Consider the following 23968-nt stretch of genomic DNA (forward strand, 5'->3'; position numbering starts at 1 on the left):
ACTGATTTTTTTCTCTAGTTGAAAAGGTTTATTGTTGTAATTTATAGTCGCAACTTTGGAAGTCAAAATTTAATTTTTTTGATTTTTATGTTAATTAATAGTGGCAAAAAATAAAAAAACTCGAATCACATTTAGTTACAAGGTAAATGCCATCTGTTGCCACTTACGTTCTGCGTTTATATTGTCACAATTGTTCTAATATCTATGAATTTTGTTATATGTTTTTCCATCATTTTTTGTTTTGTGTTGATGTTTTGTTGATGCTCTGAATGCTTAATTCTAAATTTAGAAACGATGTGTAGGCTTTCGTTTGGCGGTCCTGTATTTGATCAGTAACTGTGTTAGTCAAAGTAAATGCACATGAAAAACACAGATATACTGGATCGTTTTTTTGCATCTGTCTTGCACTGTGTTGCTTTCGTTTGTAAGTGTTTGGATTTTGGACTTTCTAGAAGAAGTGGGATTGTCCATAATTTTTCTTTTTGTAATTGTGGTTCTTTAGGTATGTTTTGATAAATGTTATTTGTGTTTGAGCATTCTGTGGGTTTTTCTTCTGTTATTTCTTCTACTATTTTTTGTATTCTTTCCACTGTTGTATTATTGTATACAGTAACTTGTTATCCTGTATAATAATTCAAAAGAAATTGATCCTGGTATTGATATTGTGAGAATATATCGGTTGTTCATGTATAATAGGCTCATAGTCATTTTCAACGTTTATCATGTTAATTTAAACTGTGTTTTTTGTATCACTTTCGCTATCTGTGGATTCGCAATTGATGTGGTTTAACTGCAATTCTGTGCTTTTGTTATTGTCAATACCAGGGGGGTCTGGTTGAGTTTCCTCAGTTGATTGTACTTGATTCATTTGTCTTTGATGTTTAGGTGTACTACTCCTATAATTTGTTGTGAATTTTGATAATGTGTGTTATTCCAATGTGGTGATTGAGAGTAGTTTCATTGTATGTTGTTATAGCTTGAACTTCTGTTTCCGTTCGCAGTTTGACTGTAGAGCTACTTTGAATAGTGGGTCGAAATATGACATCTGGTTCGACCACTTTAGTTGAAACATAATGTCGAAACCTCCACGCGGCTAGTCATGCTGCCCAATTTAGTGCACGCAGGCGAAGCAAAGCTTCACACCGCTTGCGATAGATAAATTATGGACTCTTTTTACTTGCAGATGAACCAACAAATCAAACTAATGTGTTTTCTCGAAAAAAAAATTGCAAAAAATATCCAAAATCTGAACCATTTGATAAAAACTTATACATATCAGGACAAAATAACTTTAAAAAAAGTAAGAAAAATCTATCTACCAAACGTTTTCCCAAATTTCTCTTGATTTTGTCTTGAATAAAAACTTCTGTCGTAAAAATATGCCAAAGTAGGAAAATTGAACGTTAAATAAGAATCGAAACAAAACTTATAAGGCGGTAACAAAGCCGAAAACTCTTTAGTACGTTGCGCCGAAAAATAATTGTTTTTTATAGGAAATATTTTTACAAAGGTAGAGAGTACCAAAATTTCAGTCATCCTGTTAACAAAGTTATTTACGGGAAAAATTTTTATTACATGATTGCAATACCTTTGCTTGTCGTGAGGCTAACGGAGCATAAGCCTTTAATTTCAGCAACAGAAAAGTTCACTCTTCAAAATTTAAATTTTTTCTCGAGTAACTTTTATTAAGGTTTCTTTCAGATGCCAGAACAACAATTATTGAATAAATCGATAACAAAGTGGTTGCTTCTGTGTTTTCCCCGTTTTAATCAATAATTGGCCAAATTTCTTTCGGGGGAAATGTTGGTCTTTGATCTTCTTATCTTCAGATATCGGTTCAAAGCATCTGCCAATCGCTGTTCAGCAACCATGACCTCATTGTCGACCCATGGAACGGACCAATGAGAGTCGCCGTCAGCCAATGGGCTCATGTATGAGATGTCTGACATACTAGGTGAATTGTCTGAACTTCTTTTCCCAAAGCTCCCTGTAAATGAGCAAAAGTCTTGCATGTGGATTGCAAGAGCATAAAAGAGCCCATGAAAAAAAATAACGGAAATTTTGTATGATAAAAAAAAACAAAAAAATTGAACCGAAAAATCTTGTCCATCTCTTGGATTACAACAATATTATTTCACCTAGAAAAAAAAACACTTCGCAAAAAGTTAATGCGGTGAGTGAACATGTCCGTGTTTTTTTTTCTTCAAAACATCTAACAAGCAATTCGATAAATTTCGAATATAAAAATCAAGATTTGAATATTCTCGGTAGGAAATAATTAAAACTTTGTATGACAAGTTTCGATTATAAATCGGACCTCGAAAAAAATGCGAACGTTCGTTTATATGTTTTTTTTTTCTTCAAATGTTTGTAGCCAAACAAGGCACCCCAAAAAACTTCAGATGATGCCAATTGATGAATCATAATAAGACTTTTTCAGTCAGTCGATTGATGCTTTCTAAAATTGAAAAAAAAATTCCTTTTATTGAGAGAAAACGCTATGAGATTTTTATATTCAAAGCAAATTTAGAACGAAGGTTCCTTTTCATGCTGATTCACTTTAAGCTAGACTAGTGGACAAAAATTAACCGCTAAATTACCCGCACCGAGCTCCCATGGATCCTAATCGATTATATTGTCATTATATAGACAGTGTCTATGAAATTACAAAATAATCGATTACAATCCATTAAAAATCGATTATAATGACACTTTTTTTCGAAACAATAAAATCCATTATAGTCGATTATAATCGATTATTATTCCTTTTTTGTGTTTATTCCACAACATTTGAGTTTGAGTTATGATACATTATAATCGATTAAAATCCTTAGACGCTCGGCAGCCATCACTTAGATTTTTATCTGGTTTTACAATGTTATTTGGTTGTTATAGTTCGGATTGCCTTTTTTCACAATATTTCATGTAAAATAGTTTTTTGTTCTCAAAAAAGTAGATTTTTACGAACCATTTTAAATAGCTATAAAAATTTGTTCACAATGCAAACCGAAGTCTTAGTTCATTCTCAGATAGTTGTTATGTTTTTTCTCACATGTATTGTAAATACGATACAAAGAAGTGAAAAAAGTCTCAAGTGATAGATCATAAAGAAGTTTTTCATTTCTTCTATAGCATTTAGTACAGCAAAAAAAAAACAAGAAAGATATCAATTTTAATGGTCATTCATAAGCAAAACTTTATTAAATCTCGGCAAAATTAAAAGTATGATAGCAGGGGCGGATTTAGGGGGGGCAGGGGGCGGACGCCCCCCCCCACTCAGGGATTCGACCCCCTGCCGACCCAAAGGGTCCCCTCTTTTGGTACTTTTTAAGATATCCATTTTTTGCCGACCGACCATAAAATTTTTCTAAAGGCGCCTTGGGCGCCAATATATACTAATTTTGAGGGGGAGCGCGCGTCGAAAAACGCGATTTTTTGGTCAACATTTTCCAAAAAGTGCCTAAAAACGCCTTTTTGGCATGTTTTTTCAAAATTTTGCCTGCGGCGCAGAAAGTTCGGCCAAAACAGGGTTTAAACAGTTCTTAGGGAGAGCTCGAAAAATCAATTCGGTTGACCTAAAAAAAAGGTCGACAATTTTTTTTCGAATTTTTTTTTGAAAATTCGTCCACCCTCGAAAAAAATCCTAAATCCGCCCCTAATTTAATCCATTCATTCAATGGGCTGTATTAGATTCTTATTGATTATAATTTTTTTTGTGAATAACAGGTTAGATTTCCCAAAACCTTGAAAGTAAATAATCAAAACTTGAAGATTGCAATTGCTAAATTGTGCTTTGCATTTGGATGCAGTAAAAATATGCATAGTCTTCTTTTTGTCTTTATTTTTCAAAATTGTCTCCCATTCCCCTAAATATTTAAACTAACACCTTCCATCATTGTAACTTCCTTCTTTCACCACCACCTCCCCTCCGCCACCACTTACTCTGTACTTTTACTGTTATAAGTGTAAAAAATGTGTCACTCCCCCCTCCCCCCACAGACCTCAGTATTAACCCTTCCAGGCCTTTAATTTGGGTGGGGTGTCAAGTAGTAGAAGAGGGGGGAGGGTAGGTATGTTGGGGTAGTTAAGGCACTGGGGTGGATGGAGTGGGGTAAGTTGGACGTGGGGGGATAGGTGGAGGCGGGGTAGGTTTGTGGATAAATTTGTAAATAATGTGTGGGTGTAAGTTTGAGCGTGTTTAACTTTGGGCTCCAAACTTGAGAAGACGTGGGTTTGAAGTGTGAAGTGCGAAGGATATGATTTCGCAAAGTTTCAAGGAATGCGAGTAGGTTTAGAAATCGAGTAGGGTGTGCGTATGCAGAAAAAACTGTAAATTTTGCAAAAAAAAAAAGAAATTTATAGAGATTATAATCCATTTTAATGAATTTTAAATGGATTATAATCGATTTAAGCATAGTGTATTATAATGGATTATAATCGGTTGCGTGGTCCCAAAGCGTAATTATAATCGATTATAGTGACAAAATTTATGACCACGAAAATAGATTATAACCGATTCTTATCCATAGAACCTCGCTGCGGAATAAAGTTCGTGTATTTGGGAAACTAAGCATCATAGAGAGTAAGAACCTAACTGAGCGGTGAAAACTGATAAAAGCAGGAGATGCAACCACAAATCTGATGGATCATCATAGTTTTAATTTCGCCGAGTTTGCAGAGTTTGCGTGAGAAACCATTGCTTAATAATAATAGAAAAAATTTCAACAATAAATTTGAAATGAAACTACCGCAACCAATTATAGAAATCCCCAACTTAAGTGTACCATTAATTGCCATAAATTTTCCTCATTTTTGATGTCAAATTAAACTAAGCTTATTTTCTCAGAACAATTGCCTAATTATTTTCCAACGCATTGAAAGAACTTTTGAATCAAAGGAGAAGTTGCATAGAGCATTTTCAATTTGGGTTCAAATGATCTCTATATCAGTCGCAAAATCTGTGGGTTCAATTATCAAGTACATTTTGAGAAAATAATCGTTCACTGTATACAGTAAATTTTCTTGAAGACATGAAATTTTTCTCAGTGAGCAAAAGCAAAAAACGCATTGTTTTCCGTTTTGAATACTTCTCCCCGAAGTGCTCAATAATTAATCTGACATCCTTCTAAAATTGTCTGTTTCTAACCATTCAAGCCAATTTAAACACCTACTGCTACAGGGTTTTAGAACTTGAAACCCAACAAAATGGTGTTCCTGCAGCCAATATTTTCATCGAATGTAGCTCTAGACATATTTGCTTTAGGTCCATGTAATAAAACTTTTGGATTCTGATGAAAAGTAAAATGCTAAACTTGCTTATTAATTTTGTTCATTAGTGTATATATGTGCTAAAAGCCCATTTAGATAAATGATTTATTTGGTGAGAAAAAATTAATGTAAGATAATCTTAAAGGGAGATGTTGGTAAGGATGATGCCTACTAAGAATTGATTGGTAGACTGTCTGTCTGTTGATACAATACAACTGTGATCAATATGACTTACCAAGAGTGTGTGCCCCTCCAAGCTGATAAGAAGATACTTCAGTCGTGTTGATACAAGACAGTATGAAAAACAGCAACACCGACACTCTCAAAACATTCGGCAGCAAGCTGCAACTCTGGCGTGAATACCTCGTGATGTTTAAGTTGTTCATGTTGTAAAAATTTTGGTTGATCTTTTTTTTAGTACCACGAGCTTTGTGTGCTTTTTCAATTTCTAAATCTTCAAGTTTTGTAGTTGCAAGATTTTCAGCGAAGTTAAAATTGATATAAATGGGAAAATTGTCTTGATTTGTAGATCGATTGAGCTCCACCTTCTAAAACACAGAGAGTTCCGAAAGGGGAGCTGTAAAAAAGTTAACTAGCAGTAAAGGGTCTTTAACATTTTATTAGCTACAGCTGAGTCAGACCTGCAAAACGGTCCAAATAGTATGTAAAGGCTCTTATCTCGTATGTTGGTCGATTTTATTTTTAGGGCTTGCAATTTTCAGACTTTAGGGCAAATTAGCCCTAACTTACAATTCAAGTTGCAGTTTAAATTGAGCCACCTTGTTTTTTAATCAATTTGACTGCCCCTAATTCAACGTGGGAGTTGTAAAATTGCTTCGGCTGAAATACTATTTTAAAATTTTGACAAGTGACCAAATTAGCTCGTTCATTTCTTACTTTAACCTAAACGAGCCACCCCATAACTGATTTCAGAAGTCAGCTCAAACAACTGAAGCATTTTTCAGCTTAATTGACAACCCACTCATTGCCAAAAAATTCATTATTTAATACGTCACTAAGCATCCGTTTAATGACAATAAACTGAAGCGAAACGATAAAAGTATGTCTTCACAATAGATTGGCCGTTAGCTGGGGCAAAAAACAGAATGCTATGCCCTCACATGATTAATCATTGCAAAACGGCATTCATTTTGAACTTTTTGGAAGTATTCGTTATTTTTGCGTCGGTTGGATGAAATCGAATTAAAAAATAACTAGTTAAATGACGTTATAGAACAATGAAATTTTATTTTTTAATTGTTCCGACTTTCGAAAAAAATACGGATGATTTATGCTGGGAAAAGATTTCTGGACATTGAGACGATTTTTGCAGAGACGGCTTTGCAGATTTCGCAATACCAGACTTTGAGTAGGAAAACATCTGATTTCGAAACTTCTACTCGTTCTGCAATAAAGAGGAAGTTGAGATTCGTTAAAAATTTGTCAAGTGTTTCGGATTAATTTAACAACAGCTTCCCAAACATATTTATCTAAAAGCTGTTAGGTTGCTTCTTAAATAGATTTTGAAACCTATCACCAATTAGCAACCTGAAGATTCGCAGCTGAGAGTTGATACTACAAAAACCATTTTAAAGTTCTTGAGTTCAAGAAATCGTTTTTTTTTCAGCTAATTTTAATGTCTTCACCAGCCAGTTTTAAATAGAGTGTGAACCATTTTAAAACCATTTTCAAGTATTTACCCTTGAACTCAATTTCAAATTTAGTTTTCGTAAAGTTATGGAGGTTTAGAGATTGTCAATTTGGTCAATTTGGAATAAATCATGCGCTATATTTTTCGTGCTAATAATCGGTCTCAGAAATCATTCCAAATTAAATGGAAGTAACCTAGTTAGTCTAATTAAGACCTTGCTAGGTGCAAAAACTATAATATTTTGTACTGTGGGAGGATGATTTTTAAAAAAAATCTCAATTTTCTCATTTTTTGAAAATTTCATTGCCTTTTAAGCGAACCCTACTTGATTGACCTGATCAGACATTCAAAATTTTCAGGGTTTAGTCTTGATACAAACAGTCTTGTTCGAACATATATAGGAATTTGATTAGGGCCAATTTGGCCAACTTGGGACAAATAACGCGAGTAAAATTTCTCAAACATTTTTTATGGAAAAGTCTACAACAACAAACCACTGGCACTTCAAGGCGAAAAGAGTTATTGGTTTTTCAACCGAATAATATATTTTTTGCTACGATTAGGAGAGTTGGGTCACTTGCAGTAGTCGTTTTTTCTAAAAGCTGATTCGGAACTCTATTCGGGTTGCTGAATTAATCGAGTTTTTGTTGCTTGCATCATAAAGTGTTGCGTGCTGCATTTTTTTGCGTCATTAATTAAGCGTTTTTTTTGGCAATTCATTCTGAGTTGTTTTCTTTCTGATGTACAGAAACCATTAATGCGTTACTTGAGGAAAACATATCACTCTTAAACTTACATGGGGATGTAAAAGGGAATTTTCAAAAGCATGAAAAAACGGTGATATAATACAATAGTTGGAAAGTTCATTTTGAATCGCTGGATCAATTCTTGTTATACTTAGCACATTATTCATAATTTGTTTCAAAAGTCAAAATTTTTGGCAAAAGAAGTGTAAATTTTGAGTTTTTGAATAGAACCTCATCTGGCAGATTAATGTAGTTACAAAAACTATCTTAGTTGTAGTATACTTGATTGAAAATGAAATGACTATATTATGCATAATAGTTCTCAAACTTATGCACAACACATCACCGAAAAACAGCATGAAAAAAGTCAGTTTTTTTATTATGAATCCATTATTTTTCTAATTCTATTCAAGAAAATATCAACCGTTTTTCAATAGAGGGTGAAGAAACGCGTGAGGCGATTGTTCGTTGTTCGCAAGAATAAGTCGCAGGTGACAACTTGTAGCATTTCAAGAAGCAACAATTCATCGCAGCGAGCAATTTGCCAAATTGGTTATTTAAGTTAATCTAAATAATGCAAAAGAGAAACTATACCCGTTTAGAAACTATGCCATGCCTGTTTAGGCGTCAGTTTTGGACTTGTTTGTTTTGTGGATTTACTAATCCAATAATTTTTTCTATCAATTTTTACTTTTACTTGCCGCTTGCAGCCAAATGTCACCTGCGACGAATTGCCGCCTTGCCTTTAAAGAGATTCGAACATTCAGAGAATCACCTTGATACGCCCGGGTTGGTCAAAACTTTTTAACATACAATTTCCATACATGAAAAACTTCTTGCCATACAATTTCATGCAATTCCACAGGTACAGAAATTTGTGTGAAAACTCTCTGATAATTTTTTTTCATAAATGAAAACTGTATGACAAGTTTTTTTCCATAAACCAAAAAGTAGATTTTTTTCTAAATTTAATTTCCGAATGGTTTTGGATTGTGTTCGTAACCGAACGCAAGTTACAAAGATCTTGGTTTATTCAAAGCACCAAAAATTGACGGCCCTGCATTTAAATTTCATAGAAATTGGCGAGAAGTGTCTTAGAATTGTCTTTCACAAATTGTATAACGGAAGTAACAAACTTTATAAGTTTTGCAAAAGTTTTCAACAATGATTATTTTTAAAATTTGAATTATTAACTTATCAGACATTGATCAAAGTATACATAAACATGCCATACAAAGAAAATAGGAGTTATTAGCGTTTTTTTAATTCAAAATCATTAAGCAAAAAAAAACAACATTCGGGTATCCAGGACTACGTTATGCACACAAAAAAAACAGTATTTTTGGAAAATATTTGTGTAAACATCGACTTGCGGTTGAAAAAACCAAAAACATTTTTTTTGCATCAAAAAACTGCTTGTCATACAATTTCTAAATTTGGGAATTGTATAATAAGCATTTTTTTCAAAAAATAAAATTTCGTTTTTTTTTCACCAAACTGTTTTATTAGAATCAAATAGCCGCAGAATTTACTTTATGTCTTTTTTCAATCATTTTTGGAAATTGTATGGAAATTGCATGTCAAACATTTTGGTACACATGATGTATGGAATTGTATAATAAAAATTTTTAGTGTATGGAGGTCAACCGGGGCGTGCAGTCTTGTTGTAAGCTGTATCGACATGTGGGCTTTCCCGCGTTGATTCCAAACTTGAAAAAGCTTGTCATAGAAATTTCATACAAGAAAATTGCTTATTATACAATTTCATATCGGAAGTGTATATTAAAAATAACTAGTCTAACAATTTTCATAAAATTTTTTTAGATTTTTTTTAAATTCCAAAACTCGCGGTCAAAAATAGTCACACAAAAAATTCAGGAAAACTTTTAAAACTGAAAACCACTTTTATGCGGAACAAAAGTTTTTAGTAAAAAGTTTTGCTTGCAAAAAAAGCTGCATTTTCATCTATAAAGTAGACCATTTAGAAATTGGCATAGAAAAGCATTAAAAAATCTGATTTTTTTGAGTGAACCAGTATTTATGATTTCCATATGTTCAATGAAAAGATAAACGGTAATATTACAAGATAAACAGGCCACAAATTTCATCATTAAATTTTTTAAGTAAAATTTTTCTGCCCATTTACAAAAAATACGCTTTTTAGTAATAATTCGGATTAAAATTTATAACCTTAAAATCATCCCCAAACGCAATTTATCTGTGAGATTACTTCAAAGCCGTTATGGTTTTTCTTTCAAGAAAAAATTGATCAATGAACCATTTTTTTATTCGTAACTTCATTGCACAATTTGAGGCCAAAACTAGTGAAATATTAATATACACTAATTTTCCGTATATCTATGGAGTTTGAAAATTGCAAAAGTATCGATCCATCCCTATTTTGTTAAAGTTTTCAACTCACAAGTTCGCAGCTGACGATTTAGTCCAGCTCAAAAATTCTTCAAGATTTAGTTGGTGCAGATTTATTAGTCCAAATAAACAGTTTCTTAATGCTTGTTCTATCGATTAACCCTCCAACTGTAAGATTGTTATGAAAAACTGTAAGGTTTTCTTTTCAAATTGTTATGAAATTGCGAAAAGTTAAAATGCAACTGTAAGATTCAATGCTTCGCCCAACAAATAATAACTTTAATATTTTTGTATAATTGAGTGATCTGGTTTCAAAAACCGAAAGTAATGAAAAAAATCGAATGAGAAATCGAGTTCAATTGAAGGCATTGTCTTAAACTTCAAGCAGGAATAAGATCAATGCCTGGCGTCATTATATCACAAAGCCTCTTGAAACTAAAATTTTGCCCTCATTTTTGTCCTGCCATTAGCGAAGGGAGAGCTAATAGCCTGCTTAATTGACGCCAAATTTTAAAAATTTTCTAGAGAATTAAATCTTTGATAGTTAGTTTTGTATGTCCGTTTAAACGACGTTTGTGTAGGTGCAGACATATATGGAAATCGGAAACTAAAATTTTGCCCTCATTTTTGTCCTGCCATTAGCGAAGGGAGAGCTAATAGCCTGCTTAATTGACGCCAAATTTTAAAAATTTTCTAGAGAATTAAATCTTTGATAGTTAGTTTTGTATGTCCGTTTAAACGACGTTTGTGTAGGTGCAGACATATATGGAAATCGGAATCATCAAGCTAGAATAAGGATATTTAGTTTGAACAAAATCAAAAAAAATAACAGTCATAACAAAATGTTTCCAGTATAGGTTCACATTGATCGATATAAATTATTCGATAATGACCACATAAAAAAACCCAGTCTGTAAGATTGTCATAAATTAATTTTTTCTGTTTTCAGACGTCTCTGACAGGAAAAAGAAGTTTGAAAGTGGGATGATGGTTTTGAAACTATCATTGTTTTTGTTACAATACTCAATTTTTAAAACTATTGAGATAAAAAAAAAATTTGTAAGAAACTTGACAAATTTAATATGAAAAGTTTGATGAGATGTAAACACTGGAGAGAACCGACAAAATGAGAAAAAAATTATAAACTCATTATTTGTGGTCTCTAAAAACCTATGGACATTTTGTTAATGTTCTTCCAGACCAATTTGCAAACCATTTCATTAAAAAAATCGAAAAAAGTTGTGTACGACAGTTGTAGAGTTTTCGAATATTGGCAACAATTGAAAACTGATGATGTTTTTTAGATTTTTTCGCATTTTTATGACTATGATGTAATTTGAAAAGCTCGTCGAATGTAGTTTTTTAGCTGCGAGTCACAGATTCACATGTACGGCGAATAATTTTACAGAGAAGTTATAAGACTTCGCTTAACTGAAGCTCTTTTACATTATAAATTTTCATTTTTCCCTCAGTAAATATACTGATTCGAACTTTTCTTAAAAGTTAAGAAACCACTTTTTCGGATGATATTGAGATCAATCTTGTCATGGTATGATTTGGAAGTCGACCCGTGTAACGCGCCATTTTGAACAACAGGTTTAACGTATATTTGGTAAAACTGTTTTGGTTGCTAATTATTTAAAATTTTGCGCAGTTGACAAATGATTCCACGTAGTTGACAAATGATTCCAATCTAATCTTCGAATTCCAGTTTTTTATCGAGATACAAATCCAGATTTTTGGAAACGGACTTTTCCTCTACGTCTTCCTTGTTCGTCCTAATTTTAGTAGTTTTTTTCGATCCATTTTGTGAACATAACTATTTTTGTATCATCTAGGTTCAAAATCAGTTTGCTTTCGTCCAACCACTTTTTTGCTTTTATCGATGCATTTTAAGGATTTTTAACCAGTATTGTTTTCCAATGATATTAAGCAATGTATTAACAACTTCAATCTAATCTTCGAATTCCAGTTTTTTATTGAGATACAAATCCAGATATTTGAAAACGGACTTTTCCTCGACGTCTTCGTTGTCCATCCTAATTTTAGTAGTTTTTTTTCGATCCATTTTGTGAACATAATTAAATTTGTTTTATCAAGGTTCAAAATCAGTTTGTTTTCGTCCAACCACTTTTTTGCTTTTATCGATGCATTTTAAGGACTTTTAACCAGTATTGTTTTCCAATGATATTAAGCAATGTATTAACAACTTCAATCTAATCTTCGAATTCCAGTTTTTTATCGAGATACAAATCCAGATATTTGGAAACGGACTTTTCCTCTACGTCTTCCTTGTTCGTCCTAATTTTAGTAGTTTTTTTCGATCCATTTTGTGAACATAACTATTTTTGTATCATCTAGGTTCAAAATCAGTTTGCTTTCGTCCAACCACTTTTTTGCTTTTATCGATGCATTTTAAGGATTTTTAACCAGTATTGTTTTCCAATGATATTAAGCAATGTATTAACAACTTCAATCTAATCTTCGAATTCCAGTTTTTTATTGAGATACAAATCCAGATATTTGAAAACGGACTTTTCCTCGACGTCTTCGTTGTTCATCCTAATTTTAGTAGTTTTTTTTCGATCCATTTTGTGAACATAATTAAATTTGTTTTATCAAGGTTCAAAATCAGTTTGTTTTCGTCCAACCACTTTTTTGCTTTTATCGATGCATTTTAAGGATTTTTAACCAGTATTGTTTTCCAATGATATTAAGCAATGTATTAACAACTTCAATCTAATCTTCGAATTCCAGTTTTTTATCGAGATACAAATCCAGATATTTGAAAACGGACTTTTCCTCTACGTCTTCGTTGTTCATCCTAATTTTAGTAGTTTTTTTATCCTATTTGTGAACATAATTATTTTTGTTTTGTCTAGGTTCAAAATCAGTTTGCTTTCGTCCAACCACTTTTTGTTTTTATCGATGCATTTAAATGATTTTTAACCAGTATTGTTTTTTCAGACTGAGTGTTAATGGCTGTTTCATCGGCACAGATATAGGCATTTGTGTTTGCTTTCAGTTTTGGTATATCAATAATAAACAGAATGAAGAGCAGAGGTCCAAGAACTGAACCCAGCGAGACCCCGCATTTTACTTTTCGACTTTCGGTTTGATTCTGCTGATGCTCACAAAATATTTATATTTTGCTAATTATTAAACTCACATCAAATTCATAACGTTTGTTTAAAAGATGTTTGTGATCAACAGTGTCAAAGGATTTTCCTAAATCAAGAAAAGTTGAGTGAACTTCAATGGCTTGGTTGTTCCAATCCAAACGAAGATTGGTGCGATATGTTTTGTTGATTAACAAAATCCAAAGATTGGTTGCAAATTAATCATTCTAATATTTTACCAAAAACAGTTTAAAAAATGAAAAAAGTCTAAGACTGGAAAGTTCCTTACCTTTTTATGTTTAGATAACAATTTTCCAAAATTTAGATAACAATTTTCCAGACAGGCTTCAAAAGTTACATTATGGAGATAATGTAAGCATGATTGTTGTTGTGGCAATTCAAGCTGAATTTTCGTTTCAAGTTTTCCTAGATTTGTTTAATTTCATTGGTTGTCAAGGGTTTCAAAAACATTGTTGTTTCTACATCTTTCTGGCTGTTTTGTCTGAAATTTGATTTATGGAATGCGTTCGCTGTTTTCGCCTATTTTTGCAAAATAAATGTTGAACAAATCTGCATCTGTGTTAAAAGTGTCGGAGCTCAAACACAATTTTCAGCATTGCCAGTAAGATTGTTGTGTAATAGAAAAATTCCTCTATGTTTTTGTGGCTTGCGTCAGCATTTTTTCTGATAACGATTTTTCGTTTTTTGCTATCAATTTTTTTGATCAAAATGTTTTTGCAATTTATGTATAATTTTAGCTTCTGCAGTCCAATTTTTTGTATAAAAAACTTTCTTTGCTGATTTTTTTTGTTTGCAGCGTATTTAAACTGGTTATCAGCCCAAAAAGTCTTGTCTTCACGTACCCATTTTTTCTTTCTGGAGGATAAAATTATTCAAAATGTAAATAAGCACTGCGTGAAAATGATGAAAGCTCTCTTCGCAGCCTAAACTATTCGCTTTTTATACTAAGTAGTCGAAGTCAACTTTTAAGCTGGTTACTTAATGTTCTATCATATATTTTCTGTTGAGTAGGTGCCACTAACTAGAGAGACAAGTTTTTTCAGTTTTCACCTGTCATATTTAAAAGGTATTTAATTTTTTCACCTGCCATATTTAATTGATAAATAACTAAAACAAAAACATGTTCGACAGTAAATTTTTTTTGGAATTGAAAATATTTTGAAACATTGTTTAATTTATCAAGCTGCGGAAATCTCAAAAAGAAATGCATGAAAAAAAATCTTTTTTATACGGGACTTTTTGCAATCGAGTCATATATGCATTCGACTCAAACAGCTGAGAATAATCAGGTGTAAAAAAGTATGGTTTAACCGGGCTCAAAACTCAAACAAGCATATGTTGTGGATCACTCGTTTGAAAATCTGGAGCTTCGGGTTTTTTCCTTATCTTGCAATGAAAAAGTCGGAATTTAAGATGATTAAAATGGAGTGCAACCAAATGGCTTTTCACGCAGAAAAAAGGGGTTTTATCAAAAAAAAGACACCAAATTTTTGATATTATGTAAGTCGTCGACGAGTTTGCGCTATAGTGAACTTACATTGACGGATGCATGAATTCGCACCAATCGATGTTGGCAAAAAATGCAACTGCGAAAAATACGAAATCTGTTTTCGACGCTAACACTATGCAAGCATGTTTCTGTGCCCAAATACTTCCGAACGCTTTCTGTGCCCAAATACTTTCTGTGCCCAAGCATTCCAATCTCTGTTTAAGGGCGATGGGTTCATGAAGGCTCATTTCAGTTTAAGTGCGCAGAGTTATCAAGCTTCAAACTTTTTATGCCAAAAAAATTTCATAAAATCTGGCGTCAGATACATAAAGTCATAAGGAGACTTTGATAGTTTCTCTATTCTGCTGTCGTTCAAAATTCAAGCATTGCATATAGTATATATTGAAAACTTGCCTGATGGAAAATTTTTGCACGAATATTGATAGATCCGATGTTCTCCTTTGTTTTGTATACATTACTAGTTATAACCAAAAACGGAGTATGAAAAAACATTTGTAATAGCCATTGTCAACTTACCACGCCAAGTTGATGAATAAATATGAAGGTAAACTCAATGAACCTTTAAAAAAATTCAATAGAAGGAAAAACACCGTTTTAAGTGCTTTCCGGTTTTTCATTCGTCAATGAGTTCAAATTACAGGCGTCAAAATAAGCGTAAACATGAAGCACAATAATTCGTTCATTAAAATTCAGATAGAGTAGAGTGACTTAAAGAAACTTATTTTGTCACAATGTTCCCAGCAGAAAAAAAAGTATATCAAAATTTACGCTCATTTTTGAGAAATTGCGAAAAAGAAAAAAATCATGTACGCAACTGCGATGGACCGTTTGTTTGATTAGATAAGTGGATATTTTTAGAAAAAACTATAAGTACACTAAATAGTCTCCAATGAAGAATGACTTAAACTTAATTAGGCTAGTTCAATTAAGGAAAAATGACGTCAAAACGTTAAATTATCTAGTTAGTGGGACGAAAATGAAGTGCGATATCATAAATAATAAATTGTCTCCTTTTATTTCAAAGAAAACTCTGAGGAAAATGAGATAAATATTAAGAACGTCAGACGAAAGTTCGTCGAAAGTGACAATCCGTAGAAGCTGACAAGCAATAAATTGGCCGGAAGCATTTTTGAACAAAACTGAAAATCAAGTCACTCGAAACCTCATTTACTCATGCACATCAACAATTGGTTAAACATCTTAGCGGGCGATAGATCGATAACAACAATTCAAGGAAATATTACAAGGCAGTCAACTTGATTATATAAACTCGCGTATAATTTTTTTTATTTATCAATATTTTGCTTTTATCGAAATCCTTCGTCTTGACGTTGCAGATTTTTGTGCAATTAGTACAAAGTGTCCAACTAAACATCTGTCAAAACAAAAAAAAACATGATATGAAATTAGTGTCAAGCTGCATGAAAAAACATCAAACCATACAATAAAAATGTCTAACCAGCTCGAGCTGCTCCCTCGGTGTCCTACCATTGAATACCATACATTTCAACATTTAGTCATTTCACTATAAACAATTTAAATCCACGACATTTTAATTCCAATTTTTCAGTTTAACACCCTACAATTTAACAACTAGTCATTTCACTACTAAATTTTTTACAGTATGAATTTCTTATCTTTACTCTTAACACACCAAAATTAATTTAGCAAATAACGCATGCACCATAATGAAAAACTTGGACTATCTTAGTTATACATGCTAAAATGAGGCTTCCTAAATTACTTAAAATCTTATCGACTACTTCGTAATTTGTTTTCAATTAGACTTTTCGCTAAACCTTCCAGATCACTAAAAAACCTGCTTGTGCTAATTCATAACATTATGACGTAAATTTTCTGACAAAAACTATTTTCTGTTAGTCACTTTATACTTTACTCAAGTGAAAGACAAACTGCTGTGTCTGTACTTCGGCTCTACTTATATAAGAAGCTTGGTGCCAAACCGCGAAGTTTTATTCCCACCCTCCTTTTGGAACCAGCGAGATGCGGCCTAGAGTGGGATTGCTTGAACAACAAATGCCGTCGAGGTTTGGCTTTTCAGGATTCAATCCTACATCCGCGGAGCCCACCCAATTATGTGGAAAGTAGTGGGCAGCCTGCAAAAAGACGCTTCCGTACAAAAACTCAATTTTTTGATGCTTCGAGTGGCCATAAATTCACGAAAAAGAAAAAATAACGAGTATTAAGTAAAGGAAAACAAAACACAATGACCGTTTAGGAAGACAAAAATGATTTGTACTTTTTCAGAGTGTTATCTAGTTTGTGTTAAACCATTATAAATATTGTCTCATTTTTGTTTAATCTTTCATTTTTTTAAAATTCAAATTTTAATCTTACTGAAACTTTTGTCAGCTTTTTTTTGAAAAGACGTTTACTTGCAGACTCCCGGAAACCTAACTTAACGCAAGAACTTCACTCGTGCCTTAGCAATTTAATCCCAGGAAAATCGCCTTTATTTTCGGGATGCTATGTTAAAACTACGGTCTGGCGAACACTTTAGCCTTGCGTTTATGTGCCAACAATTCAAAAAAAGTTGACAAAGCGATCAAGTTACAGAATGAGTTCGAGAATGATTCTAAAAAAGAATGTTGTTAGGCTTTCGGCATTGGTTTTGGTTAAACCGTTTTTAAATTTCTATACCGGCTGAAAATGTCTGGAAAATTAGACCATATTAGTCGAAGGACGTCTAATTATTTGTGCGCTTATGAAGTTCAGCGACTTCGTCCTGTTTTTCGTTCATTTTGGAATGAGTCATTGAAAAAATGACAAAGCCGTTTCATTTTGGTTTGAAACGATTCCTTGAAATTATTGGAATAAGGTCATTTTCCTTTAAAATTTACGCGAATTAAGTGGTGCGAAATTGTCTGGCTTTAAATGGCAAAAACGTCTCTCTTCTATTTCCTTGAATCCCGAGGTCGCCTTTGAAGAAGGTTTTTTCATTTTTGATCAAAACGGTGTTAAGTCAAAGAAATTGTTTTAAAATGTAACGATGTTAAATTGCTAAGGCAACAAAAAGTAGGCAGTGAAATTGTATGAGGTTAAGTTGTTTAGAGTTAAGAAGCTCCCTCTATGTTTCGACCACATCGACAAATTTCGCGTACGTTCCGAGCTATTTGGCGGAATTCAGATGTTTCGAATTTGTCAACTGTGAACTTTTTTTTTGGCTTTGCTCGATCCAAGCAACATATGTTTCGACCGTTTCAGTCACATTTTAATAGATTTCAATTTTCATGACCTAAAAAATGCTCGGCTGTGTTGGACCCCTGTCAAATACGTTTCGACTGAATTGACAGAGTTTGGGCGTTTTTGCTTAGTTTTACAGCAATTGAGATTTGATGACCGCGCTGCTAATAATTTTTCAGATCGAACTGTTTTATATTTAGCAGTAGCAGATTTAGGGAGGAGGGGGTCTTTGTTTTATTTTGAGATATCTATTTATGATGAGGTAACCTAAAATTTTTCTAAAAGCGCCTTTGGCGCCAATATACACTAATTTTTGAGGGGGGCGCACGCCAAAAAAAACGCAGTTTTTTTGGTCAATTATTTCCAAAAAGTGCCTGAAAACGCCTTTTTTGGCCTGTTTTCTGGTCAAAAACTTGCCTGCGGCGCAGAAATTTTGGTCAAAATGGGCTATTTATTGTGATTTGGGAGAGCTCAGAAAATCAATTTGGTCGACCTAAAAAAAAAGGTCGTCAAAATTTTTGAATTTTTTTTGAAAGTCCGCCCCTCCCCTCGAGAAAATCCTAGATCCGCCCCTGATCTTTAGCATCTTTTTTTCATGGTGACCATAATTTTGTCGCTACCCGAAAAAATTTAATGATGAGATCAAGTTTGGGCATTTTTGTGGCAATTTTGATGATGTGATCTAACTGCACATCAAAAACACACAAATGATTTTGTTGTTTGCAACTGTTATATAGCTTTGCTACCAAAAAATCTGGCAAATATTTTTTTTCGGCTTACTCACTTCAATTTTCGACCCTGCTTAAGGTATGTTTTGACCATACTCGAGGTATGCTTCGACAGCGCTCGACGATTGTTTCGATCGTGCGCGCTCGGTAAGTTTCAACGGTGCTCGAGCTATGCTTCGAAGGTGCTCGGGGTATATCTCGAAACTCTGCCAGATCCAATCGCCTGCCTGTCTCGGCTATTCTTATTTGGTCGAGCGATGCAATTGTGCTCAATTTTGAAATTCAAAATGAAAAAGGGTAAGGCTTGTTTTTTTAGCGCAAAAATCTTTTTTTTTTCATAAAATTCACTGGCAAATTATTCTGAAACCATTCAGTTCAATTTAAACGGAATTATAGTATAAAGTACATCTTTATGACCACCTATAAAATCTCTTCTTAGAAATATATTCAATTTGAAAAGTAATTTGTGTTGCATTTCGAAACAGAGTTCTAACTGTATTGGCTGACATGTTACAGTGCGAAGTACTAGGTCAAAAATTTGTTTGATTTTGAAAAGTTTGTTTGATTTTGAAATTGGGAGTCAACGTTTATGCATGAGAATTTGGAGTGCATCTGATTTGCCGAAGAATCCGTGATCAAATAACGCTATGTTTTTTTTGGTGTCGGGGAATCAGGAACATACCCAAAAATGTGTTCAGGTGTTTATGCTCCAGGTGTTCAGATTCTTGAGACTCTTGGCAAAGTCTGATTATCTGCTTCCTGGTTCACAATAACATATGGACTCGGTCAAACAGGTTTACTTGGTCAAATATTAGTTTTGGTATTCCTTATTTTTGTTGCTGTTTACATGAAATAGCTATAAACAAGGCCGAATAAACGCATTCACTCAGCCATGATTTATGCCATTTTGTCTTAAAGTCTTAAGAGATCTAGAATAATACTGCGCTTTGAGTGTCAATTCTTCTCCTTAAAACGACGCAATTAAATCTGACTAGCAAGCCCACCTCCAATTATCAATTGGCTCGCAAAAAATGTTGTTCTGATCAAGCTAAACAAGCGAAACTCTAGGTTTTTCTATAGAAGCTATTCAAGCGATGAAACATTGATTTATTTCAAGTTATTTCATAGACTGAATCAGTTCGCGAAAAATTGAAGTTTTCCTAAGCAATTGATTAAAGCTATGAAACTTTCAAGTTATTTCATAGACAGAATCGTTTTCATAGACCGAATCATTTATCTATGCGAGCTATAGAAGCTCTGAAATTTTTTAATATATCAAGTTGCTGCAAAGGTCCAATCAGTTTGCGAAAATCTCGTTACAGCTTACAAAACGTTTGCAAGTTTTCCTAAAAAAATATTTTCGCCAAACGATTCGATCTATGAGATAACTTGAAAAACTTCAACGTTTTTCTGAGCACTCTATTCATGCGATGAAGTTTTGAAACGTAGCGAACTGACAATTGCAAAAGAGCAATGAACGCAAGGACACTGAAAAAAAAACGGATTTGTTTTTTCAAACACAAAAAAAAAACAAAGTTAAAAAAATAGATGGCATTAAAGCTCTTTGAATTTGTAGAACAATTTTGATGGACAATGTTTTGCTAAAATTACCCAAATTAGAGAAAACTGGATCAATAGATGAAAAAACTTTTTGATTCGATGTGAATTTTGGTTGGATGGGCATTGCAAAGACATTATTAATCGAAACTATTTCAGCAATTTATTACATTTATAGTTTGAGCTCAGAGGCAATGGTTTGAGCTCAGAGTTAATTTGGATGATCATTGACCGAAACACTAGCAAAATTAAAATATTAACGCTAGACGCGCTGCATTTTAGGAAGGAGAAACCAGGACTCAACACTCAAGGCGAATTTAGAAGCAGTGAGCTCACAATGAAGCTTAGTACCAAAATCGAAAATTATGGCTAAAATATTAAAAACTATTAAAAAAACTGACATGTTAATATAACTTTAAAATTCCTATAGACTTTGGTGCGGGTTAATAATTGATGGCTTCAACCAGCTTTCAGTCAAGGTTTTGAGGCAATGCACTAAACGATAAGCCTCTAAATAATGAAATGAATCGGTTTACAAAAAATATGCAGCTTGAAACAAATGTAGCTTGAAACAATAAATAATGCAGCTTGAAACAACTAGAGTACAAGAGTAAAACATAGTCAACTGACAGTTGGAAAAGAGTGATGAACGCAAGGAAACTGAAAAAAAAATACTGATTAATTATCCAAAAACCTTCAACTTTTGAATTTCGAAGAAAAAAAGCAGATGGCCTTAAAGCTGTTTTAACTTCCAGATCCTTTTTTGATGGACACTTTTTTGTTGAAATTAACCTTATTTGAGAAAACTGGATCAATAGGCAAAATTTTTATTTTGTTGGGAAATCTGACAAATAATTTCATTTTTCAGGACCTGTACACTTTTGGTGTTCGATAGTGGAGTTTGCCTTCCTTTTAACAATGCAAATGCACTGAACTTAAGAAATCAGAAGTCTAACCGCGAAAAGTCAAAGTTGCGCGTGAGCAAATTTCAAGACTTTTTTCTGAAAAAAAATATTCAAAAATCTGCAATATCTATATAAGAGTACTCTCTACGTTCATTACTCTTAGAAGTGCCAAGTTGTTTCATATACTTTCATATAGCAAATCGACTGGCAAGTAACAATATATCAAAATTTTTCTGAGCATGCTATTCATGTGGCGAAACTTTGAAATATGTCCAGTTGTTTCACAGAGCAAATCGATTGGCGAAAAGTTTATGTTTTTTAGCAAGCTAAGCAAGAACGTTTCATGCATCGGTTTGTAAACAGTTAAATGACCAATTTAGCCGAGTCTCGTCGGCATAAGGTCGCGGGTCGGGTTAAGGTAGCAATCACTATTCTACAGCTTGAATTCATGTTGCTTGAATGGTAAAGAATCAATCCATAAATTCGTTCGTTTGCTCAGATTTCATCCAATCAGAATTCAAGATGACAACTTTTGGGGCTTAAGCGACTGATTTTTCATTTTGGGTGCTATGAATATTGAGACCTATTCGAATGCACCCTCATGGTAATTCACTATAGTGGCGCTCAGTCTCGGCTGGCCCCATACAGCTCAATAGATCGATCCCTAGAGGAAACAAAGTTTTGTAAAATCGGTCTGAATAAAAAAAATCACCCCGATTATATATATTCCTCACTGTCTTCAAATGTCCCAACAATAAAAAAAATCTGAAGAAAAACCAAACAGAGTACAATTGTTTCGCAAGACAACATAATTGCATCAAATTGAAATATTTTTTCCGGTCTTAAACGGAATGACTTTGCAAAAATTGCTTTTATCATTTTTAATATTTAAAAGCAATTTTTTGGCATTCACATGAAACTGAGGTTGGCTTTGAGTCAAGTGAATAGTTGTCTTCCGCAAATATTTTTAATCAGTTAAAGCTGCAAAATTTTACAAATATTGCCTTGATTTACTACAAAAAACTCCTGGGTTAAAACATGAAAAAAGAGTCCCAGGGAGTTTTTGTTAGTGGAATCCAAAATAGAAAAAAAAGCTCCACAGTATGAGACTTATAAACTGGCGCAAGTAGCGTGGAACCCGCAAGAAACCATATATTTGGTCGACCTGAAGAAAGGTTGACAAATTTGTCGAAATTGTTTTGAAAATCAGCCCCCCTCGAGAAAATCCTAGATCCGCCCCTGTACTAATAATTTTTTCCATTTTATTGGGATGCGAGTTTTAACGCACATAAAGTGTTTTTTACATTTTAAACTAAAGTTGGTTATTTGTTCAATTTGTTTTTTTTTCTGCTCAACTTTGATTTTTTATACTGTTTTTCATATGACTCAATTTCTCAAACTATAGTTTATTTCAGTTGTATTTTTGGTTTCGCTCAAATTTTATTCACTTAATAGAGTCCACTTTACTTTAAACTTGAAATTCTAATAATTTCCCTACTGAATCGCATATTTGATTGCAGTTTATCGAGGAGATAAACTCCAATGAATTAAATTGTGATAAAATAACTTAAAACTAAATAGACTTTTGTGAACTATGAAAGATAATACGTGACTTTTGATTTGCTTATCAGCTTTTTTCCATTTGTTTTTATTATGTTCTTCATAAAAGTACTAATGAAAAAAGCCGCCCATGAGCTTTATAAGTTCATCGTGTTTTTCAAAATTGTCATAAGAATTTCTAAAGTGTATATTTTATTGAGGCAAACAAAAAAACTATATGACTATAGTAAAACTGATCTATAGTAGGAATTGCAGAAGCATAAAATCATTCATCATGAGGAAGTTTTGTATGATAATTTCTAATTTCATTAGCGAATGTAGGGCAAAGGGCGGGATTCGACCCCCAAGCCAGACAAAGTACCCATCTTTGGCACTATTCAATTTCTAAAGGTGCCGATATTTCGGAATTTCTAAAGAGGAGTGTGCGAAAAAAAGGATTTTTGCAAAAAAGGTCTTTACAGGGCTATTGCTTTGAGGCAAATGAATGGTCTAAATTGCTGGATATTTCTGCACATAGTTGAAAACAAAATTCTTTGTTTTTCCAAATTGGCCCATACCATGCCAAAAAGTACAGCTTCAAATCTCATCATTTCTCATTCTTCGTATTTATCTCAAATTATGAATTGACTCTGCGCCAAGAAAAAGATTTCAAAAAAAAATTAAGTACTCAAATGGTGTTTGTCAAAACATATAAATTAAGAGCTAAAAAAAGACAAAAAACTTATAGGCTACTATGCTGACTTACCCGAGAGCTCTTGATACAAAAATAAAATTGAGCCACTTAACCAAGTTGAGAATCTCAGATGCTGTTATATTTCAGAGGTAGCTATATTCCTAAATTGATCTGCTATTGATGCGGGGCAAAAAAAGAGCGAGGGTTCTTGTTTATGGTCTACAGATCCCGCAAGATCACACGGGCGAGGCAAAATAACAATTGGATACAAATACTTTTTCAAATAACGTACCTTCCAGCTACGCACTATTTAATGAAGCACAGTAACGTGGCGACCATACAAGAAATTGAGTCAAAGCGGGAAATAAAAATCAATATCACCTTCTTTCACATTGAAAAGGCATCTCTCAAAAACGTGTTTAAAATCGTGAAATTCGACAAAATTTAATCTCAATAATAATGAGAAATTGATTGATTTCTTGAGGCAGACAGGAAATTTATGTAACCTAAAATATGCTAAGGATTTTTCTTTGTTAGGAAAGTTCAAAATGGGAAAGCATAGATTTTGGTAATCTAGTTATTGGCTTATGTAAAAAATGAAAACAAGTTGTTTTAATGAAGACTTACTTGACGGAATAATGCAAAAAATATGTGCG

The 23968-nt window shown here is 33.2% G+C and overlaps 1 long non-coding RNA gene across 1 annotated transcript; it reads right to left on the bottom strand.

Moving 5' to 3' along the window:
* Positions 1-1654: 1654 nt before the first annotated feature.
* LOC134851494 (uncharacterized) lies at positions 1655-23583 on the bottom strand. The gene is made up of 3 exons (XR_010164235.1): positions 23385-23583; positions 5504-5816; positions 1655-1987 (listed from the first exon to the last, which is right to left on the bottom strand). It is a non-coding gene; the product is annotated as an uncharacterized LOC134851494 (long non-coding RNA).
* Positions 23584-23968: the final 385 nt, after the last annotated feature.

The sequence above is a fragment of the Symsagittifera roscoffensis genome, chromosome 7 (genome assembly GCF_963678635.1).
Source record: "Symsagittifera roscoffensis chromosome 7, txSymRosc1.1, whole genome shotgun sequence".
NCBI classification, from domain to species: Eukaryota; Metazoa; Xenacoelomorpha; order Acoela; family Convolutidae; genus Symsagittifera; species Symsagittifera roscoffensis.